A 23,485-nucleotide genomic window follows, 5' to 3' on the forward strand; every position below is an offset into this window, starting at 1 on the left:
TGTTTTACGCGCATATATGACTCACACTATCGAGATTCCGGCAAGGCAATTTCAAGCTCGCTTTGTGGATTTTTTTCATGCGCACTCGGATGGAAAACACGTCGCGAAACGTAAAATGGGGATTGAAAAATTGGTAGGGGAACCGATTAGAGTATGCCTCGTTATGCTTTATCGGCTCACCGACATTATTTTCAAAGGAACGCATTCCACGCGTGCATCCTATTTCCCCAAAATTTTCACGAAAATATATAGTTTGATTTCACAGTTAATTCACACAAATATATGTGATAAAAAATTTTATTATGTAGCAATGTGATATGACAATTTAGTCTCGGTACTTTTAATATAAATTATTACTATGTCATCTACTTTGGTATTCCTCTTTATTCGAGACTATACATATTCGACAAAGTATGCGTATATATGTTATTTTATACATGCATGCACGCGCGGGTAAAGTGATTGATTCGATCTTCAGCTTGGAATTATGATATATCGTCTTTTCCCGTGCACACGATGTTGCGCCTCAGGCCTATCAGCGTGCTATGTAAATGCAAGAGTAGACATGTAAACCGCTTCGCTCGACTCTCCCATCGCAGGTATACATGACGTGTTTCTTAACGATGTGGCCACGTGCGTTTACGGTTGTCGAATTATCTCGCACGATGTGCGTTTTATTTCGTATGCTCGTCGGAAAACCATTAGCTAGCGCGACATGTAAACGCTTCTCTAATTTGACATTTGTTAGTATATGATGCTAACGCAAGCCGCGCATTGAGGGTGATGGGAGTTTGTGACGGATTTCCCGTCACATTTCGACGGGCGCGGCAAATCGCATCGACTGGCGATTCATGTAAATTTAATAGTACGATGTTGCTTGAAATTCGCAATCACCGCATCGAATTTACTACATTCTATTTGGGATTATATAGACCCTTTAATTTCTCATTAACGTAGCTTTACGCGGATTAACTCGAGAAATGAGATTTATGATGGATTATATGCCTCGTTTGTTTTATTTAAAGTTATCTGATATATGTATATGATTTATGTATCTCCGTTTTTTCATACAGATTTTTATTATGGATTCAACCGATTCGTGTTTTCCGGCGAACATTCATTTGACGTATATCACGCGTTCTAAACGGAAATATATAGATCACCGTTAAAAGATATCCAATGAAGTACCTTTACGGTTTATGCGATCGCGTGATTATTATCTGACTCTAAGTGGAGTAGGAGACGTACTGGTACTCCCTGTGACTCATGCAAGGAATTCACTGAGGCTACCATCGTACATGCCCGCTACAGAATCGATATGACACGTATACCTTTAGGAATGTTAAACTACAGTTTCCCCTGCAGTACGTATGATTTCATTCATACACTTAAATTATAGTTTACATCTCGTGTTGGTCATAAGTGCATTCGCGTTTTAGAATTATTAAAAAAACTACATGATACAATAAATTTAAACATATTTGAAATTTCTTAAGTATATGTTTAAACTTTTTATATATTACATAACTTATTTTATATTATATGTGTAATAAATATATAATATATAATTAATATATATAATGAATATATATAATGAATAATATAATTATAAATTAATTATTATAACAATTTATATTTGTAAAACTGTATATTCTTCGTTTTGCGCGATCTTGAAAATACTGGAAATGATTTGATTACAGATATGAAAACGTAGGGGACAGAGGCGTCACATCCCGAAACACACTCGGCATTTCTACGCCGTCATATCCTCCGCGCGAAAAGGTTTCCGAAGGGTGTGCCCTTTGCACATCGTACCCGCGCGTTGATTTATGACGCGACGAAAATTATTGCTGCTGTTAAAATACCACCGGGCACATTATTGACAGACGTACGTCGTCCTTGTAGAGAAGCACAATGATCTTCAAGATGAGCACTTTAAACCGATCTTAAGCGTCGAGTGTGAATCGAGTGCCAATCATGCCGATGCAAATGTTAAGACGTAGTATTTAGGGTTATTATCAAAATTTATATGATACTGTTTCCTTGCGATGTCGAAAATGCAACATTAAATTCCGAGGTTATCGTCAGATTACGGGAGCTTTTAAATCCCGTGTGTGGACGCGACATTCGAGCAAAAAATCCACGAATTGCGAAAAAGCATTGTCGCTGCGGCAAAAATTGCGTACGTGCGGCAACTGCTTACGACTTCTTTTGACGGTAGTGGTTTCTATTTATACCGTACCGTAACATGTTTTCCGCTTATCAGTATCTTATTGTCGGCGCTGTACCACGCTTTCTTTATTAACCCTGTTTGTACGTGGTACGCCGCTACTGCCGCTTTCGCTTGAAAAAAGGGACCATGCATTTTGATAGCGCGATTGCTGAAGAGAAATGTCCTGGGCAAAATTACTTCATGTGTAGAATTAAAACGTTATATCTGATAAGAAAGTTACATTTTAATTTTAATAACTAGATTAAAAAGTAATGTTATGTAACAGACGTACATTCCCTGATAATAAGAGTTTAATTAAATTTAAACAAAAAACAATTTCTATTTAACTATATAAATTCAAGATTTCTTTCAAATTTTAAATCCTTTGTCTGCAATTATATTTTCTTTCATGCACCTTCAATCTGGATTTTTTGTTCAAGTTTTTTTATTGTTTTATAGAATTTCAAAAAAATGTGGAAAAATCCAGAGTTATTTTCCAACATCTTTATTGCATTATCAAATGCGTAATTTTCTCAATTATTTTAGAAGAAGAGAAATCAGATTCTGTCCTCCTTTATTTTAAAGGAATTTGAAAGTGAAATTTCACTTGTGCCAAAAAGATCCATATTGCAGATGAGGAGTTCAAATAAATTGTCATATTTTCCTCCACATATCTATGATATTCCAAAACCGAATCTATTTAAAAGCCATGGTGGCTTTAGATATAATAAAAAAAAGAATAAAATTTTTCTTTATACGAGATTCCTATTATACTGGCAAATGATGGACATTTTTATATACCAAGGTATTCTATTACATGCCGCTTCGCGTTTGAAGCGATATCTCGGTGAGGAAGGCGCATAGGTGAAATTCTGCGGGTTTGGGGATGGCGTCGCAGAACGCGAAGGGTATAAAAAGATTTCATGGCTCGTTTTCTGACCGAGGAACATAATATTTTTCGTGGTCGGACATTCGAGGCGCGTGGACCACCTCTTTCTACCTTTCTGCTCGCTGGCTGCATTAACAAAATAACGTAATAAAATCTGAGTGCTCTCCATCGCTTTCCATCCGTTTCTTTCCCTCAAACCCGTTCCCGTGTCTCTGCAGCTATTTTCCATCGCTCCGTCTTTCTTTTTTTTTCTAGGTGGGCACTCGTAAAGTCCGATACATTGTGCGCCGAGAGTTATATTCATCATGGTTGTAACTGTCGACGACGGTGGACACGCGATCGGCGAATGGATCGATGTTCTGCGACGTCTGCGATCATCCGGTAGCGGCACGTGACGGTGAGTCGCCTTTTTTCCTGATTAATTCACAAGCGACGATAGTACGAGCGTGTTCACTGTTCACTCTATGACTTATTGACTCTGCCCTGCGTCTGTCTTTAACATTTTAGCGCGGTCGTCATTGATTATATTGGAGTTTTTTTCCCGTCTCTTCACGAAATCTCTTGCACATTAATCATGGTAAAGAACATTTGTTCTTTCTATCATATTCCAGTAATCATGTATTATCGTTTGCGTGCACATAAAACACATGTGGATGACTTTCCATGACGTTAGAAATTAAATAAGCGCGAGGAACATCGCGCCTCTTGTGAGCTATATGAACACATCGCGCTGCGGTTGTAAAGCTCGTTCGCGATAACCGACGTTTCTTCTTCGAGTTTCCGAGTCATTCGGGGAAAGGGACCAGGGCTATGCCTCCAGGTCGCGACATTAATTTCGTCCGAGCTGTTGCAGCGCGGCTTCCGAGTTTCGGATTTCGAGCACGCCCGAGAAGCGCGATTTGCCGCGATATTGCCGGGGCTTTACGAGCAGCCATCGGTGCAATTCAGGCAGTTTTTAGGGTCAAACGAATAGCTAATGCAAATACGGCTTCTCGCGCCCGGCATTATTTCACCTCCTCCTTTCGCAACCGGCCGTTAGTCTGGATTCTCGGCGTCGAGGATCCTCCTTCTCTTCTTGTTATTTCTCCTTGCTCCTTCGTTCGTTCGTCTATCCGTCTATCCCTTTCTTCGCCCCCCTCTCCCTGCAGGCATTACGCGAAATCTTAATGCCCTTCGTTATCAATTAAGACACGGTCGTTGCAATTAATTCTGTGGCCGGTCACCCTGTCTTCTCCCGCTGGAAACGGCAGACGGAAACGGCGTCGTCTTATGCGAAAGGAACTTTCCTTCTCGCAATGTGTACGTGAATGAGATTGCGCATGTGACTGAGTGTAACGATCTCCTATCTCCTGATGGCACTGAATACACGTTGATTTGTGGAGACCGGAAAAGCATCGCTTCATATAGCAATTGCAATTGAGCGCGCAATAAATCAAAGATTTCGTGTAAACATGTTAGTGTAATGCCCGTTGATGTAGATTACACTTGATTAATTGTTTACATTTTTTTTGAACGATTCGTAGAGTCAAAACATTAAAGTAAGATAAAAAGAATCGTTTCTTCTATTCTGTAAATTGTAGGTAAATTGCACCTCATTGAACGAGTTTGTCGTTGGATGACGTAAAAAAATGTCAAACATGCATATCATGGAGAGATAGAAAGAGGGAGAGAGATTCAGATTAAAATCGAATTAATATGCATGCCTGCGCGCAAGTCCGCTTGGAAGCGACGGTGATGGAACGACGAAATCTATCTACTGCTGTCCAGTGTACAAACCTGTAATTTGTCAGAACGGTTGGTCTCTAAGCTCCAGCATTATAATTTGCGCCTATGCAGAGAGCAAACTGGAACCAAGCCGAAAACATGAGGAGGCAGGGAGATGGGAGGCTAGGAAGAGAAAGAGGAAGAGGTTGAAAGGGGGGGGTCAACAGCCTCGGACACTCTTGGCTCGTACGCGAATCGATCGAGACTGAAACATCAGAGAGCGGCTAAGTATTCATGGCCGGCGAGGAGTTTCGGCAGCCAGGCCAAGCTACTAATGAATTCCTCATGAGGGTCATGAATCTAATGGCGAATCAATCGTGAAATTACCGCCGGCGATGAAACGTTCGCCGGAATCGCTTTCGCGACGCGCCGACTTCTTTGAAGTAACTTCGAGTTGAACATTTATCGTACATTAACTTAGCATTCCCCTAAGTCGTTTATAAAAGGATAAAAGCTTCTGGTTTTGCGTTCTGGTTTTACATTCAACTCACCGTTTTGCTGCGATAAGAGCCTCTATTTTGTAACTTTTAAAACGACAATGTCGATGTCGTTATATTGTTGCTGTGTAAGTTTTATATTGTACATGCCACATAGTAAAATAACTACGCAACGATAACATAACGATACTGTCGTTAAGGGTTACAGAATAGCGGTAAAGATCTCATTGATACAACGAAATTTTATTATCTCGCGAAGATTCGAGTGATTCTATTGTATGAACGATTATTCTATTGCGCGTATTTTCTTGAATTGATGAAAAGTATTTTGTACTGATTTTATATGACATGGGATAATACGGGATAAACTGGTGAATGTTTTGCGCCACTTTGTCATCGGCTTTTAGTTTTTTCCCCTCAATGTAAGTCCTGTTAAGTCGCAATGTTGCGAGGAGGACTTCTCGACAGTTCTTTCAGAGCAAAAAGCTTAAGAGGTCGCGACTGAGAGGAGAGCGCGTCCGTTAAATTACAAAAGGATCGTTGGTCGTGCTTGTACTACACTGTTTTCCTTCACATATGCCGAAAGGAAGTGTATCATAAGTTACCGGGTGGGTGAGATCTATGGCGATGGGTTCGGGTCCATAATTCATGCTTTTGTTCGATTCTGTCGGGCATTATTTTAGGTTACGTCGAGAAATGCTTTCGGAATCGCGGTTTACCGTTCTCTTTCCTTCTTTTCTCGATAACTGGGAGAAAAATATGCCGAGTTTCCTGCCGCTTCGCCAAACTTACCAGGATTCTAATGCGCGCCACCCTTGTTCGATGCACGACTCGATGGTATATAAATGGTATAGCGTCTGCGTTATCGCTCGGCACTCGAATTGAGAAAGTAGCATTGACCTATAAGTTGCATAAATTTAGTACAAGAGATTTATATAAAGTGCAGAAAATGTTTTTCTCTTTCTTCCCCAAGAGATTAAGAAGTTATTCGATATTCCTCTATTGATGAATTCGGTCATCATTCGCACTACTCTGGATTAGTGCGTATTAAAGGCTGCTTTATGTAAAGTATATAAATGTAATGACATAATGTAATCAACTTTCAAAGTGAAATAATACATATATATATATTTTTTTAAATAATATAACAATATTATTATTGAGTATTTAAATTGTTTAAGATATTTATATGCTTTTACATTTTTAATTTTACCAATTTCATGTCTGGCTGCTTTTAGTATACATATGATCTTGTTAAATGCAAGTGAATTCGCTATATTTTTGTACACAGCATGAATTCAAGCATATACTTTAAAAAGTTATAACGATTTACAAATCTACATGATATTATTAGCAGTAACATGACATGTTTTATTTCTTCATTTATTTTGTAATCTCGGTATCAGCGTGCTAAAGTTCGCACGATCATTGTCAACTTCGGCCAATAATCGCGTGTGCTCGTAAAGTGTTTGGGGTAAAAAATGTCCGTTATAAATAACCGAAGGGAGCGTTATCCTTTTCGCGGCGGGCCCCGTGCGATTTTAACGACCCCCGGTCGCGTCGCGCTTCTCGAAAATCGTCACCTGAAAGCACATCCACCTCCGTTCGGCCCGTGTGTGTCATTCTTCTGCTGTCCGTTTAACAGCAGCGATAAAACATGTCTAGGCTCTCATAAGAGGCAAAATGCGCTTTCTCGAGGTGCGTCTACACGAGTCTGCAAGGCACTTTAAAGTATTTTCGGCAATATAAGGGTTGACTTATGGCTTTCGCAATTCCCTCGAAAAATAGAGTGAGAGATAGAAAGTAAGAGAGAAAGGAGGAAAGAAGAGATATCGGCAGCAAATAGAGGAGAAAGAAAGAGGGAAGACGCGAGCGATGGCGTCTCGAGCAGGACGACTGGGATATTGCATTGTGTTTTCTTTCGGGACAAATGATTTACCGCGTTTCCCCTTGTACATCGCCGCGAGCTACAGCCCCGCAAAAACACGTAAGGGGTTGCAAGAGTCACCAAAAACGACGACGACAACGGCGGGGGTTCGATGGGGGAGGGAGGGGGGGGGGTTCGACGAAGAGAAAATAGGAAGCGGGGCAACCGAGCCGCACGATATGGTAGGTATTACATATTTATGGGCTTCTGGTCCCGACACGGAAGCAAATTTCAGGCAAATCTCGGTCGGAAATAACGTTAAAGCCATTGGGACGTAAGGCCGCGCCATTTTCAAGCCAGCGAATATCCACGCGTTCACCACCGGGATATTATTTTCCTGGAGGAAACGGCACCACCCGAACGACAAAGTCGCGACTCACACACCGTTCTCTTACTGCGTTCCTCGCTCGGCTCGCAGCTTATTGCGAGTTGAACGTAAAATATCTTTCTTAGCGGTTTCGATTGCGACCATTTGTACTACGGTATATTCGCAATTGCTGAGTAGAACGGTAGAAATGGAACAACATAAAAGTGAATTGCCCTATTGTGTCAAAGACTAATTAATTTATGATATTTAAATTTAGAAGTCAGTTTTTAGATAACTACAATAATAGTTGCATTAAGAAAAAAGGAAAGAAAAAAATATTGTGAAAGAAAAAAGGATTATAAGTATTAATAATTGATAGTTATAAATTTTTTAAAAATATTTTTTAATATATAAGATACATAAATTGTATATAAAAGGGAGCAATAATACTGCTGTTATGAAATCTAAGTAAAGAGGAATCTGTGTAATTGAATCATATTTTAATAGTTTTTAATATCTATTTTTTAATATCTCGAGACAGCGAGCTAACATATATATAAATGTATATAAAAATGTATATAAAAACAGACGATACACGTTCGATTGGTGTCGCCAACTTGTAGCGTATGTTTGTACTACAACTGTTGTTTACTTGAAACTTTTATTACATGCACATACGTGAATATTTTTCACACACATACTAAAATTAATTTAGATTAGTTTAATTTTATTATATATATTTCATATTTCGATACGAAATAATTCTTTAAATGATAATTTGTATTATACATTATTTACATAAAATTAGATAGAATTTTGTATATATATTTAAATTATTTAAATTATTATAAATTCAAAATACAATTGCTTGAATTCCGATGCGAATTATAGGGTCATCTAATTAATATTGAGAGAATTAATCAGCGAAACGAAACGATATCCTCTGCCGAAACAAATCAGTGAATTGCGCATTCATCCGGCTAGCATTAAACGTCACTCGTGTCATTGCGTTGGTCGTAAAACTACCGCAACAATTACCGCTCTTTTGTCGAATACGCTAACGAATAATCGGCTACCACCGACAGGCATTAGCGTTTATGACGTCATTAATGTGAGATATCGGAGAACGTCTTCGAAAACCGGAAGAGCTTAACCTCGATTTCGTGCTGCCCACCGGAACGTAATGCTTCCTCATGACTTCCGATTTGATTCGGTTATATTTTATGCGAGTCCACCGTGAGGGTCAGTGAACGTCGATGGGGCCATCGGCATCATGCTCGACGGTTAAGCGAATTATTGAATATTGAGCATGGGGCCACTTCTTCGTGATCGCCATGCGAAGGGTAGCGGAGAGACAATGTTCCCGACGCCCTGTGATTTACGTGCAAATATCGCTCGGCCTGCGATATAGCTCAGAGAAGAAATGACCTCTGACGCGGTATTATTCGACACGCGTACATTTACGTCGCGTACCAAAATCTCTTAATTTATCACGCGAGAAACAGTGATTCTATTTTACGACAAGAAAATCATTATGTATCATTAATATTATTTGATATTCCTGTTTTGTTCGGTTTAATCGTTGCATCGAAATTCATCCGAGAAGTTAATGTTCTATGCTCGGTGATGGCATTTATTCTCAGTTGGCAGATCCACTTGAGTTACGGATAGTTTATATCTTGTAACAATTAATCCTCATTGTCGACTCACTAGCGGTCGTTTACTGTCTGGCTTCTTAATTCACCATCTCGATGAAATTACGCTTCCCGCGCTATCATCAGTCCTTTTCTAAGCACTTTCGAAATTAGATTCACGCTTCCAAAAGGCGCTCTTTAGAACACGGAGCCGCTTTCTGCACCCTCCGTGTTTCGTTACGCGGTGGGTGCCGCAAAACCGAATAATTTTCGTTCGTAGAGACGAAAGGGTGGATGAATAAGTAAGGAGACACCACTTCGTCCCATTACGCGTGTTGTACTTTACAGGTAACTATATAACAAGTATTCGTTAAGAAATGAGGCTCAGAGTACAGAATCTGAGAAAGTTGACACATTAAAATTTAATTTCTACATCATCGTAGCGCTTGAGAGAGAAGATCGATTTTAAAACACTTAAACTAGATCTCCAGCATATCAGTTGCGAATTAATCACACGCTATTTCTCTTTTCGCATCTTGAATAATCATTAGATGTCCTTGTTAAAAATATTATGCGTTGATTTTAATTAGATTCGCGTTTCTCTAAAGAGAGCTGCGCTTCGGAGAGAAGCAACCCCTTGGGCCGCCTTGGGCGGCCCATCCCTTGCGCCGAGATCCGGCGCCCGAGTAATTTTCGATTGCCCAGGCGAAACGACGGATGAATAAGTAAGAAGATATCGAGCCTCGAGCCGTTTGCGCCCACTTTGTACTTCGACCGCCGTCGATGCGGGTATCAGGTGGGGAATGAGGAACGGGGGTGCTTTGCTAGGCACGAGACGCGACGGGGAGGGAAAGGAACTCGCTTACACTGCCACGGGATTTCGCGAGCAATTACGTGATTAAGACGCCTCCGGCTGCGCTTGGGGTCTACTAAGTACGTACTTAGGTCTGATCCGTTACCGTACTAACTGGCTGCGGCTGTCTTCCTCTCTTTCCTCCATTCACCCATCCTCGTTCGCTGTTTCATCTTCCGTGATTCCTCTCGCAGAGCTTCTCTTTCTCTATCGTTGTATCTCTCATGTACCATTATCTGTTTCTCCTACGATACGATTTTGTGTCCTATCGTGTTCCTCCTCGTTTCTAAGCACCTTGCTTTATACCACTCTCCTGTCTCGTTTCGAATGGCTAACGATGTTGTCGTAAACTGTTCGTAATCTACTTTACCGTAATGGTCTGATAATTCTTCAGTAGATCCTCTTGGTGCCTTTTCCTTTTTTTAATCAACAACATGTACATATAATATATTCATTGTATTGATTTTGATTAACATTCAAATTGTATGTAATTTTTTATCTTAGCATTTCTCAAAAACTCATGCTTATATTTATAACTACTTGTCGTTGTTTGATTATAATATTCAAGTGTTTTGAAAAAACACGAGTTTCAGAACACTTGATAAATTCTGTTTTGCTTCACTTTCTCAATTCAATTCCATTTCTCACTCTTGGCGACCTTTAAGATCGCGCCTGTAGTTTATACACTCTGTGAGTTCCCTCTTCGCTTTGAAACGTCGGAGAATCGCGTCGTTTCAGGGATGTCGGGGTTGGTTGGCTGGCTGGCTGGCTGGCTGGCTGGCTTTGCCGACGACGTGAGTTTCAGTTTTCCGGAAATTAACTAAATAATTCAAGAGGCGCAACTCCCGAACAGCCCATCTTTGTCTGTCTTCCTTCCTATCCGGCTATGACCGACAACGAAACATCTCCGTGGAGAGATTCGCGCCGATGTAAATTAAAAAAGGCTGCTGTCCGGCCTTTTATCATCCGGCCTGTCCTCTCGCTGCACGGGCTGCTGGGTTTATGGGCTCGCGAGAGGAGTTTCGAGTGCGTTAGGTATTCATTAGAGACGATGGACAAGCGCGCGACTGTCCGGGAAGGTGGTGGTAAAATAAAAAGAGTAATAATTGCTGCTGAGTAACGCGCGAGTGTTATAAACATTTTACGGTGCTTTTAATTAATCTAGGAATTATGATGCTTTCCCCGCGATATTCCGTACTCTTTATTCCGAGATAAATAAAGTTTACATAATATGTACAGAGAATAAGTACACAGAATCGATTCTAATTCGTGGATTTTATAACGTGTCTGAAAAAGTTAATTTCAATTTAGATTAATTTTTTGAATCAAGAAATATTATATTACATTTACCAAGCATCCATTGCGTACATTCTATTCTCGCGCTTAATTCGATACGAAGCGTTCTAATAATACTACTCGTTTGATCATTTCACGATTTCAAAAACGTGAAATTAGAAGAAATTATGAAAAACCGATAGAGATAACGATAAAGTGCTGAGTGTCAATGGATGAATCGTTCAGTACCATCCTCTTTCGTCTGACGCGTCCAACTGCCGCGAGTGCCTAAGGGGTATATGACGCGTAGCATGGTGTGAACGAGGCCTCATTTGAATCCGAATGGAGACGATTTTCGCAGAAGAGGCTGTCAGTGAAATGGCAGTTCGCGAAGGGGTGGCGATAGATAGAGAGAACGGAATGAGAATCGGGCCTCCGTGTCGAGGAACGGAGGAGATGGCACGAATGTTGAAGAGGGAAGAGAGCACGAGAAGCCATGCTTCGCTCCGTTTTCCAGCGCAACGGCGATGCTAGCAATATGTCACCGACAGATATTCGTATTGGTATTCCGAAGAGCGCGGGCCGTCGACCGGAAGCTCATGTATTTCCGTTTCCATGCCGCGCGTCGAGTCGGGATTTTCCTTTTCTTCCTTGCTCCGAATTGAATTTCTTCGACTCCTTCGATCCTCTTGAGATACGTACAGTATATGTGCGCGTCAAAGAATTTCATGTGATTTAATAACTGTAAAGGAAGAGATTGCGCGAGAATCATCGATCGTAGTAAAGTTGTAGGCAGGGTTTGCGCGGAAATATTGAAGTAAATATGTTTACGTGTATTGAATATATGTATGAGATTTCTTTTAAAGAACTAAGCATTTCACGCTACACGGAGAAAATTTTATATTAAGTTTTAATACAATTTCAAATTACACTTTACTATGTCTTTTGTATTGTATTTTCCATGATCACAACATAAAAATGATGATTTCGACATAATTTTTACTATGGTAATACTAATTTTTATCACATAAATGAAGTAATTTTTGTTAAAAGTCAGCGCTTAAGTCAGTGCCATATTCTAATGACTAAACATGAAAACAGTTAATTTTTAGTTAATTTTTAGTACGCAAACAAAATTTGCTATATATTTTTTTACTTATCTTTACAATACCAATTTTTATTCAACAAGTTTTGATTTTGTAATAAAAAATTTTTACTAAGGAAAAGTAAAAATTATATTGCATTATTGTTTTTAAAAAAATAGCTATAGCATTTAAACTTGTCATGATAGTTCTCAGCTTCTACTAATATTATAATAATTTTAAGTATAAAATTTTCTCCGTGTATAATATAAAATTGTCTCACGTTAGGTATATGTTTCACATAAGATACTCTAACAAGTAAAATAAAAATATAATTTAATTTAAAAATATAATTTTGTTTCATTGTTTCGCAATGATCCATTCTTATTTTCCGTTCCCATCGAAGTAATATCACTTTACGTCGTTATTAAGTTCTTGCGAAAAACACTCGAGTCGTAAGAATTTTCCTGGAAGAAAAGGCACTGTTGAGTACCGCTCTTCCATTATTAGTATTTTCGTCGAATCACCCCGGTTCCATCCGACGAGATTATTATCCTGCCGATTTCATAACATCCTTCGAGGTGATGCCGCCTTCTTCGTCCACCCTCTCAGCCTTATACGCCTTCCGGCGTATAGCGCTCGCACTCCATTAAAGTAATGAAGACACCAATGACGGCTCATTCTGCGTCGTGACGCTTCAGGGGTCCAAAGGGTTTCCTTCCAAGGAGTTTATTCCGCGTCGGGGGCCGTTAAACTCAAAACAAAACCCGTGGAGTCTTCTTCGATTCCCCTCGCTCTCCTCTCTTCGTCTCATTTTCCGTGTCTCGCGTCCTAATCTTATCCACGATTCAACGTCAACCAGCGCTGGTGTTTCTCGTCACGGCACAAAGGATTTTATCGTTCCGCCTGTTTCGCATCCCGGGCATTAACCTGCGATGAGCAGAGGCGTATTATTCTTAAATTACGCGATGCCCGCCGTTCCTACGGCCAACTTCTTCATTGCCACCTAATTTGACACGTCCGCTAACGCGCGCACAGTTTCACGTTGTACGGAAGCTCCTCTTGGTTCTGTCTGTCTTAATTCACTTTACCCGCGTGATGATCGTACTGGAAACTTAAGCGAATTGTACTGGCGCCGCTAATTGCATTACAAATGGAAACACGTCTATCAGGGGAGCGTTTATATTTGATTGTCGCCGCATGAAATTCAGGTGCAATCCTGCGGATACATTGGATTTTGTAATTATTACATTAACCCAATGCTTTTCATCGATCAAATAAACGCTCATTGTGTCTGGTCGATTAAATAATTACTGACAATTTTATGTATAATTGTCCAAATCGTGAAATTGAGAAGTATACATGCACATATAAGGAAGTCATATATGTATGCATTATGTGCTTGCTGTTAAATAATAGTATTTATTGTATCGGACATTCATAATGATTGCAGCCTTACAGAAGTCTGAAATTTTTTCTCCCATTATACTAAAAGTGCGTATATAATGAAGAATGCCGCCGATCTTTAATTGCATGTCAATTTTCGACTTGTCACACGAGTCAGATTCGAGACTGCCGAAATGAGAGATCCTCGCGCATGCACACATCGCCCGCCATATGTCGCATTGGTCGCGTGCCTTCACGAGAGGCCTTTCGTGGTAGCGTAATTACGTGCTCAAGAAATAATGAACGACTAATATTGTCGTCCTGGCTGGCGACCCCCTTCTCCTCTTCTCTCTCTCTCTCTCTCTGTCTCTCTCTCTCTCTCTCTCCCGTTCTCGTCGAAAGCGCCCAATCCGTCACGACTTATCGACCTTTCGCTTTTTGTGTCGCTTTCTACGAGCACGAGTCCTTTGATTGTCCGACCTTTTGTACCGTATTCACATGCTCCACTCTTTTATACATTTCTCCCGCTCGTTGTCTCAGCGAATATTCGGTCGTATTTCGAGGATGTTCGGTATCGATTCGTTTCGTATGCGGTTTCGAGTACGCTTCAATCGCAGTTGAGAGATATGGATCTGTTAGGCAGACAGGTGAGGCGTGGGAAGCCGCTTTACTAAAGTACTCGATCTCAGAATACCGAAGGTACTCTAGAATGGATGGTTCCTTGAATGAGTCTTGTTGATAAACGAGATCTTTATATGATTTCGATTTTGTGATTTGTAAGTTAGTCATTTCTATTATATATAAAGGAAATTGTGAAGTACATTATGTCGAATAATTAAAATTTATACATATTCGAAACACGAATACACTAAATGTAAATACTAAAATGTAATGATAAAAAATCTATTGTAATTGTATGAATTTGTAAAGGAATAAAAATATTTTTATACAAATGTTGGCTTATAAAATTAAATTTTTTTTGAACACTTGCAAATCTGATTACTCGTGTTGCTAAAAAAACATTAATTTTATAAGATAACTTTTTATAAGAATATGTTTATCTCTCTCTCTCTCTCTCTCTCTCTCTCTCTCTCTCTCTCCACACATTCATATACAATAAATTTGTTGAGCATTTTGAATTGCGCCGATTCCATTTCGGAGATACATGATGCGTTTTCATAACAGGCTGACTCTGAAAATTTATAAACCCTCCACGAATGACATGCGCATGCCATAAATCAAATCACTTCGCGGGAAACGTTCGAGAATAAATACAAATGTCTCGGTGTATAAGTCCTATACGGTTCTGTCTACTCTAGAACGAGGGCTGGAAAGCGGCGCTATTAATTAAACTCTTTGTCGTGCGATCAGCAAGCGAGAGAAGAGTTGGCATCATGTTACCCACCCTGATTCGTCACGGAGGCGGCTCTTGGCTCGATAGATTTTGGCACGATACATCCGCGAAAGGTTGATAGGGATGAGAGGGGTTGAAGGAAGAGAGGCGTATGTATTCCCCGCTGTTCATCGTGTTTCCTCTCGCGAAGAGTTGGAGGAACGTAAACGGGAGGAGCGGGGAAGTGGGAGGGTTCTAATTAATGGGTGGCACTGTGCTTGACATGTTTACTCTGGACGTAACCCCCTTGAGCCTCTCCTACCTTCTATTCTTTTTCAGGGAGGGCGGCGATACAGTCGTACTCGGTATCTCCCTCTCGCTTCCTGTCGTTTTCTTCCTCCGTCTATCCTTCATTCTTCTTCGTGCACTCGCCTCTCTTTCTTTTTTTTTTATTTCCGCGAGTTTAGTCAAAAGCGCCACGCAAATACTCGCTCGGCGAGCGACCAATTATGCCGTGCCGACGAGAGTCGGCGAGAAACTTTAGAGTTCTGATTAAACACAGTGCTCTTAATGGATGGTGCTTCCGGCAGCGGGAGCTGGAAACACGTCATGCGCTTAAGCGATCGGTGATAACGAAAAGAAATTGAGTGAAAGAGGGTTCGCGCGCTGTTTGCCCAAATGAGAGTTGTTAATATGGCAGAACAATAGTACATATATTCTTTATTTGCTTGTTCTATGAAAGCATTGTCTCTATCAGTGGAGAAAGATTTTACCATGCCAAATACGCACTTAACAGCAACATGACTGGTCAAATCGAGCTTTGTGGAAGTTTTTCACGAATGAGAAAATGGTAGCGGGTAAAATTAAAGCAGTGGCAAAATTAATGTAATAAATTTGGTGCAATATGCTTGCTCGCAATTTTCAACGCACGTGTGACTAAAGCGGCACGAAATAATTATATAATTACCGCCCGGTAATGCGACCGCGACCAATATCATAAACTCCTCGCCCTCTTCTGATACACGGTCCGCACGCACACACACACACACACACACACACACACACACACACACACACACACACACACACACACACACACACATATTTTGACGCGGATGCGAATCTAGCGCACAGCGTGGCTACGTTTGCAATTTTATCGCCGTCCCGGTGTTTTAAATGCTTCGCGTAACGGCCGGCGTATCCTGCTCATAGAACTGGCAGCGCGAGATGCGCGTTTACTCTATCTAATCGCTGATAATGGAAAGAGATTAAAAGGAGCGGCGGTAACCTCGTGTAACGTGAATTCTGCGTCGCAGCAGCTTCGCACGCGATGCACCGCGTGCATATGACGCGTGGTAGATATTGCGAGTCTGTGTATGACCGCAGCTATATTTAGACCTTTAGGTACAAAAAGTGTAATTTTGCATTTATCATATTTTTTACCTGGAAGAAAATTATTACCCAAGAAGTAAGTAAATCGAATAAGATTATTGATAGTATGTATTATATATTATATTAAATTAGATACTCTCTCTCTTATACAATAACAATTTTTGGGCATAAAACGCAGAATTTTGCGTTTATTATATTTTTTTATTAAGTTATTTAATTTTCGTATAGTAGAATCGTTTGACAAGAAATTATCATCTATAAGAATTTTGTAAATTGTCTAAAATAAAATTTTAAGTAACAAATTATTTTACATATAAGTAAATATTAAATGATATATCCTTTATTTCTAACTAAAAGCATAACTAGAAAAATGTGAGTTATTACTATAATTGAATTAGATAAAGATATTAGATAAAGATTATCAATTATCATAAGTAAATTTACTTAGTCAACATTTGTGTCGTTTTTTAATTTTTCGAGAAGATAATATCTTTTATGAGAATGATATTTTCTAAAGAAAACTCTTCTTTTTATATACAAGAATAACAACTCATAATGTATGTATCTATTCTATTAATAAAATTATGCGACTATATCATTATCGCATATCATAATCGCATAATTTTATTAACAACGTGTACTGATACAACAGTAATTTCCAACTTTATCATGGAAACCCTTCGTTGCGCGTAAATTCTATCACGTTACTGCGCGTTGCAGTACGACCCGTTATAATAATTATTTGACTAGTGCAACGCTAGTTATCGTATCATTTTCTTTAATTTTGATATACAGTTTGCGTATTTCGCGTCGACCTATTACGGTATCGACCGAATGTACGACAGTACGTTCTGACATTTACATGGCGCGAGAATGGACGACGATGTTATTTCAACGTTACAGGATTGTATCGGTTAGACGTTCAAAACAAATATTTTTTCAAATTCGATGAGAACATTTTCATTATATATTTTTCTCGATGCTTCCATAAATGACGCAGTAGTAGCTTCTGGATGCGGTTGGTCGGGAATAAACAGATAGCCCGGCCAGTACGTCGCGAGGGTATCAAGATCAATTTATCGCGTCCAAGCAGTAACATTGTAGTCTACGCAGATGATAATCGCGCGCTTGCAGTTAATGCAACATAGTGTTATGTGCGCTTCGATCCAGCCTAAACCTGAATACACAGCAGGTTGTACATTACGGAGCAAATGCTACGGTCCGCTGTGATAACAACGCTGCTTACGATAAACCCTGAGTCATGCGAACTCGTGTTTCTTGTTCACTGTTACGCTACATTTTATGTGTACCTTTGCACATATCGCATTCAACGTATATATCTCATACCAGAATTAAGAGGATGAAGATAAACCATAAATGGCCAATTTTTCTCTAATTTTTCATGTCTTAATGATATCACCTGAATGTTTAATGTTCAAATAAGAAATAAGCATGACTCCAAATGAGTTTATCAAGCTCGAATTTGATTTAAGCAAACTTACTTGTACAGACGATTACACCTGAGATGTAGTAGCGTGACATCAGTATTAATCAATTCCATGCAATTTCCAAATACGCTTGATTGATCCTGGCTACTCAAGATAATTATAGCCTAGGAAGCTGCTACAGGTGCTTGTCTGTCTACGTTCTCCCTCTCCCTTTCTCTCTCTCTCTCTCTCTCTCTCTCATACGCGCGCGCACGTATTCTCCAATGTGCATTCCACAAATCAATGCGCCGTGCGACATATAGCATGACACATGTAACATACGCGTAATATCTATCTAGAACGGAATCGTAGTCGCATGATTTAAAAAATGAAAGAAGATATGTTGTAAAAATGTCTGTGCCCTCATAAAATACAGATTGTTAATGAATCTTAGAGTTCGTCGCGTTTGTCCACGATTACATTGTTGTCAGATCCATTATGGTTGAGATTACTATTATTAGCGTTGTTAGCAGAAGATCTCTGCTCTTCTATAATGCAATTACGTATCGATAGCTTGTTGCGTATATCGCTTGTGATGAATAACAATGCTACGATCTTTAATCCCTGGGAGTACAATCCGTGGGAGTACAATCGGAGCATTGCTATTTGGGATGAATTGCATCTTCGACGTGAAAAGATAAAAATATTACGCAACTTAAGTTGATCTGAGATGATAGCTAAGTGTAAGAGAGTGTAGATTCGAGACAAACATAGAGAGAGGGGGAGGGGAGGGGAGGAGAGAGAGAGAGAGAGAGAGAGAGAGAGAGAGAGAGAGAGAGAGAGAGAGGCAACTCGCATGCAATTTACAGAGATTGATCGATCGCGCTTTCCATTCAAGATAATTATCATCAACCGAGCTCTACTGTCATCTGCGTTCTACCATTCCCTAATACAAGTCTACAGTTCAGTGGAAAGCAACGTGTTGCACGGTTGCAGTATTGGAGATGCAGTATTGTGGTAATGAATGGTGTTCGCCCTTCAAAGGACTAATGTGAAACAGCTATCTGCCAGTAGCCTAGAATAGCATTTCTCGTTCTCGTTCTCTTAAATAAATAATAGATTCCGATAAAAATTTTCAAAGATTAATCAATTTGTAATTCTGATGTACAATATGTATCAGTAGTTATAAAAGTTTTCCGCCGCTGCTACTATTAGCTGCTAGTCACGGTTTGAACATTTGAATCTTCATCGGACTAGGTAGTAATTTCAATTTGACGATTGATCGATATACCTATATACCACTCCACGTGATTGCTGCTTTTGAAGTTCACGGAAACGCGTCTACTAATTGTGTAGGATTATACGCCGTAGCCTGCACATTCATTCGTAAATTAAAGAATCTGTGTTTTAAATACCACTTTCATGATGATCATGCAATATCTTAGTATGTAGTTTTAATTGCAACACTGATTGGACATTCTTTCAGAAATATAGACACGTAATCTCTGAGATTAGTAATAAAGCCGCTATATATTTCGTCTCCTCGAATTTAGTATTTTACCTTGAGAATTTCGACATAATTGATTCAGCTTCTAAAAAAACTGAACGCCAATTTTGTAAATGCCTTCCTTTAGCTCTTCTATTATGTTGTAATTATTTAATCTCTTGATCAAATGCTCGAGATTGGTTATATCAGAGAAATACAATCGCGATTGTTATCAGATATTGCCTCTCGTTTCTTCTTCCTCTTATGACATGATGCGAGTCAGATAACGAATGTAACCAGCTGTCACGGATGTTCACGCATGCCAATATATCGCATTACATTACTCGTGCTATGTATCTGTTCATCCTTACGTTTTGCTGCTTTAATAAGCACGAGACTCGCGCTTGCACATGCATACATATAGACTTGCTACACGTCATGGAAGTTCGGGTTGAAAGCAAATAGCCTCTGGCGCGAAGCATTAATAATTGATTATGACGTCAAATTCGGTCGTAGACATATACTAAGTGTAACATAGTTTGGGTACATAGTTTGGATATTTAATTATCCATTTTGTCAGGACTAAAACGAAACGTATTGTATTTGAATTGTAACGATCACTTCAGTAAAATTTACTTAGTGACATTTTTATTTTCTTTACCATGAAAAAAATTGTTTTAACTCTAAAATGTTATTATTTTGGATGATGTATAAATTTTACACAGGGAAATATTCCATTCTTAATATAACACAAGTTTTTCACACTTTTATTTAATAATAAAATATTTATATAATTTAGACTTTTATATAAACACAAATAACCTAATTATTAACTTAAAAAGAAAGAGAATAAACACTATCAAATTTAATCTTGAAATATGGAATATGTAATCTAATTGTGTGTTTTTATATATTTAAATAAAATATATAACACAAAATAACACAAAATAACTGCTTAAAAATTGAAATCATTTATTATGCTGTTATAATCCTGATCACCAGGATGTTTAAAACTAACATATACGACACAAAATTTTTAAAATTTGCACTGCTTGTTTTAGCTTTTAGCATGACAGATTGTATCTCTTAATGATCATTGAATGATCTCGCTCAGTTGTACGTAAAATTACATACCGCGTATTCTACGTTTAATAGAATAACAATTTAATTTATTGATATGAAAAGAAAATTTTTCATTCATCAATTTTGACATTAACATTAAAAACAGAGATTTGAAGGCGATGATAAATCGCCAATTTGTAAGCGATCGTTAAACAACTTGTACATGATCGCGATCTACTTTACACGAGGTATTAAACGCTTCGCCGACGCGCGATATCGATCATTGATCCTCCGCGCCGTATTTATCGCGACCCTTTCTGCCTCGTGCGACTGGCTCTGGCGGTCTCGGCAATAAATAAATTTCGCCACGCGACGCTCACAATTCTTCGCTGGGCTACAGAACTCTCGGCACCATTTACTATTTCGTGGATCGGCACCGACTGACCCAGCCACCCACACACGCATAGGACCACACAACACCGTGCATTTTTGGCCGCGAACATCCGGTTGTAAATCAATTCGGCGCATCGGAGGTATTTCAGTTAAATGACACATGAGAGTGTCCCTATAGAGCGTTCTCCTTTTCCGTTTCGCTCTTCTCCGATAAGTCTATCTCTCATCACTCCCTCCTTCTTGTTTTCTTTTCAACCGTACAACCCCGGGAGGATCCTACACAGGCCTGGGTGTAGAATTGAATGCGACGCATTGTATGGCGTAGTCTGACCGTACGATATTACGAGAGCGAGGGGGGAACGACGAGAGGGAGGGAGGAGACAGCAGAAAGAGAGAAAAGGGAGAAAGATGGGCGCGAGGGTCGAATGGGGTGATGAGGAATAAGTGAGAAGGGCGCCAAGTCTCCCGAATAGAACGAGAATCATGGAACGGAGCTGGAGTTATGTACTGTCCACCCCTGCCCAATGGGCGCGTTAAATTATGCCTTGTCTCGACCGGGACAGGATGCATCTAGATCTTTAAATACAAGAAACTTTCACAAAAAAATTTACAGTTGGAATCGCTGCGTTTTTACTCTGTATATAATTATGCTAATTATTTAAATCAGCTAATAATGATTATTTAATTAATATTAAAGCTATAATTATAAATAATCAGTTTTGTAGCATTTTTTTTTTCAATAAAAATGATTAATTTAGTATTTTTGAAGAAATTCTCTTTAGCCACATTGAAAAATTAGATTTGATTATTTTTAATGTCATTTTAATGAAAAAATTTTTCACAACGATCATTGAAAATCATCCATCGACTCGTTATCTAGAATGTATTAACTTTTATCACTTGTCTGCAACGTAGTAACGTTTCTTCTTTCTTTCTTGAAAAGTGTAAACGACAGTAGGAGACGCTTCATCATGATAAGAAATCTCAACTGGAGTCTGAGGTCATTCGAGCGCGCTCCCGATTTCCTTACCCCTGGAACCTGATTTGTCTTATCCCTTTCTTCGCCAGAATTCGTGTCTCGCGTCTGGTAACGAGGGACCAGCATGGAGGCAGTTAGGAAAAGGTCAAGTTTTATGGACGGATCGCCGCTGCTACGTTAGGTGGTAGGGAGGACATAGAAAAGCGGATAAGAGAAAGAGAAAAAAGCGGGAAATAAGGGAAAAGCGCGATCTGGGAATCGCGCGTAATGAGACTCTCAAAATATAGCCGAGGACGATTGTCGAGGGTCAGTCTACTGTGCCCTAACTGCAACTGTCCGTTTTTATTATTTTCCTTCCGCTTTGCCTTCTTTCTTGCGTTCTCTCTCTCTCTCTCTCTCTCTCTCTCTCTCTCTCTTTCTCTCTCTCTTTCACTGCGCGATTCTCCCCTTTCTGAAAAGGCACTCTCTGTCCATCCCTTCGACGCGTCGCGGTGTCGGTATGGTCGAACGATAAATTCAAGACTCTTACTGCCTGTCCAATGGCGCGACTTGAGAAACAGGATTGAGCGACTGCGACGATGAGCTTCCGAAATATCATATTGAGAGAAAATAAGACGGGACGATAAACTCTAGTAGAATTATGGTGCGCCGTTATCTGTGAAAGCAAAGGTCACGATCCTGAAATTTATCTTAGTAGGTGCCTTTAGTTCTTAGTGCTAGTAAGGTGTCCTGCGCTTTACTTGCGACCTTAAAGTCAGATTGATTGATAAATATCATTCTTTTTCTAGTATCCCGTATAGGAATTGAACTTTAAATCTACACAAGTTTGCACTTCTTTTATCATCGTATCTTTTTATCTTCGTACTTGTTGAGAGAACGAAACTATAAATTATTCACACAAAATACATCATCAAATGAATTTTAAGCTGAAATCATAGAACGTTTATTAACATCGCGTTCATAAAATAACTCACGCAGATGGAATACGTGACATATACGATTTGTCACGAGGCTCACGTGTACAACAGTAATTCAGACGTCCAATTCGAGCGGCGTAGCTTATCGTAATAGTTGCCGTGGTAAACGCGGGTCGCAAAAATACGACCCCGTACCACCGTAGGCACTATTCCTACCCGCGGACCCAGACAAAACAGTTGCACGCCAAATTGGCAATATTCCACCCGTGTGTACTCGGCCGTCGCTGAAATTGGAAATGTAGCTCGCGCATCTAGATTGGCCGGCCTCGGTTGAGCGCAAACTCTTTTCTCTCTCTTTCTCTCTTCTCTCCCCCCCCCTCTCTCTCTCTCTCTCTCTCTGTGATGGTACTGTGGACGTGCTTCGTATGTTCTGTATTGAGAGGTGACATTCGACTGCTTATACTGCCCTGCAGACCCTCTTTTTTTCTACCTTTGGTCAAAGCTCTTTTTGTCTGAACTTTTTCTGTATATATCTGTACCTCTGCATAGATTTTGATGAGATATTGGACTACTTTATTTGTGCTGGTTGTCAATTTTCTCGAAGCTAGATGCCCATTGCTATTCTCTGGTCTGGGCATTTGTTTACCGACGTTTCAAAGTCGGATCAGAATATTTCTGTTTTATCTACCGTCACACGGAACAACAACGAAGGACTAGACGGAAGCGTAAA

The sequence above is a fragment of the Atta colombica genome, unplaced genomic scaffold, assembly GCF_001594045.1.
Source record: "Atta colombica isolate Treedump-2 unplaced genomic scaffold, Acol1.0 scaffold236, whole genome shotgun sequence".
Taxonomy (NCBI): domain Eukaryota; kingdom Metazoa; phylum Arthropoda; class Insecta; order Hymenoptera; family Formicidae; genus Atta; species Atta colombica.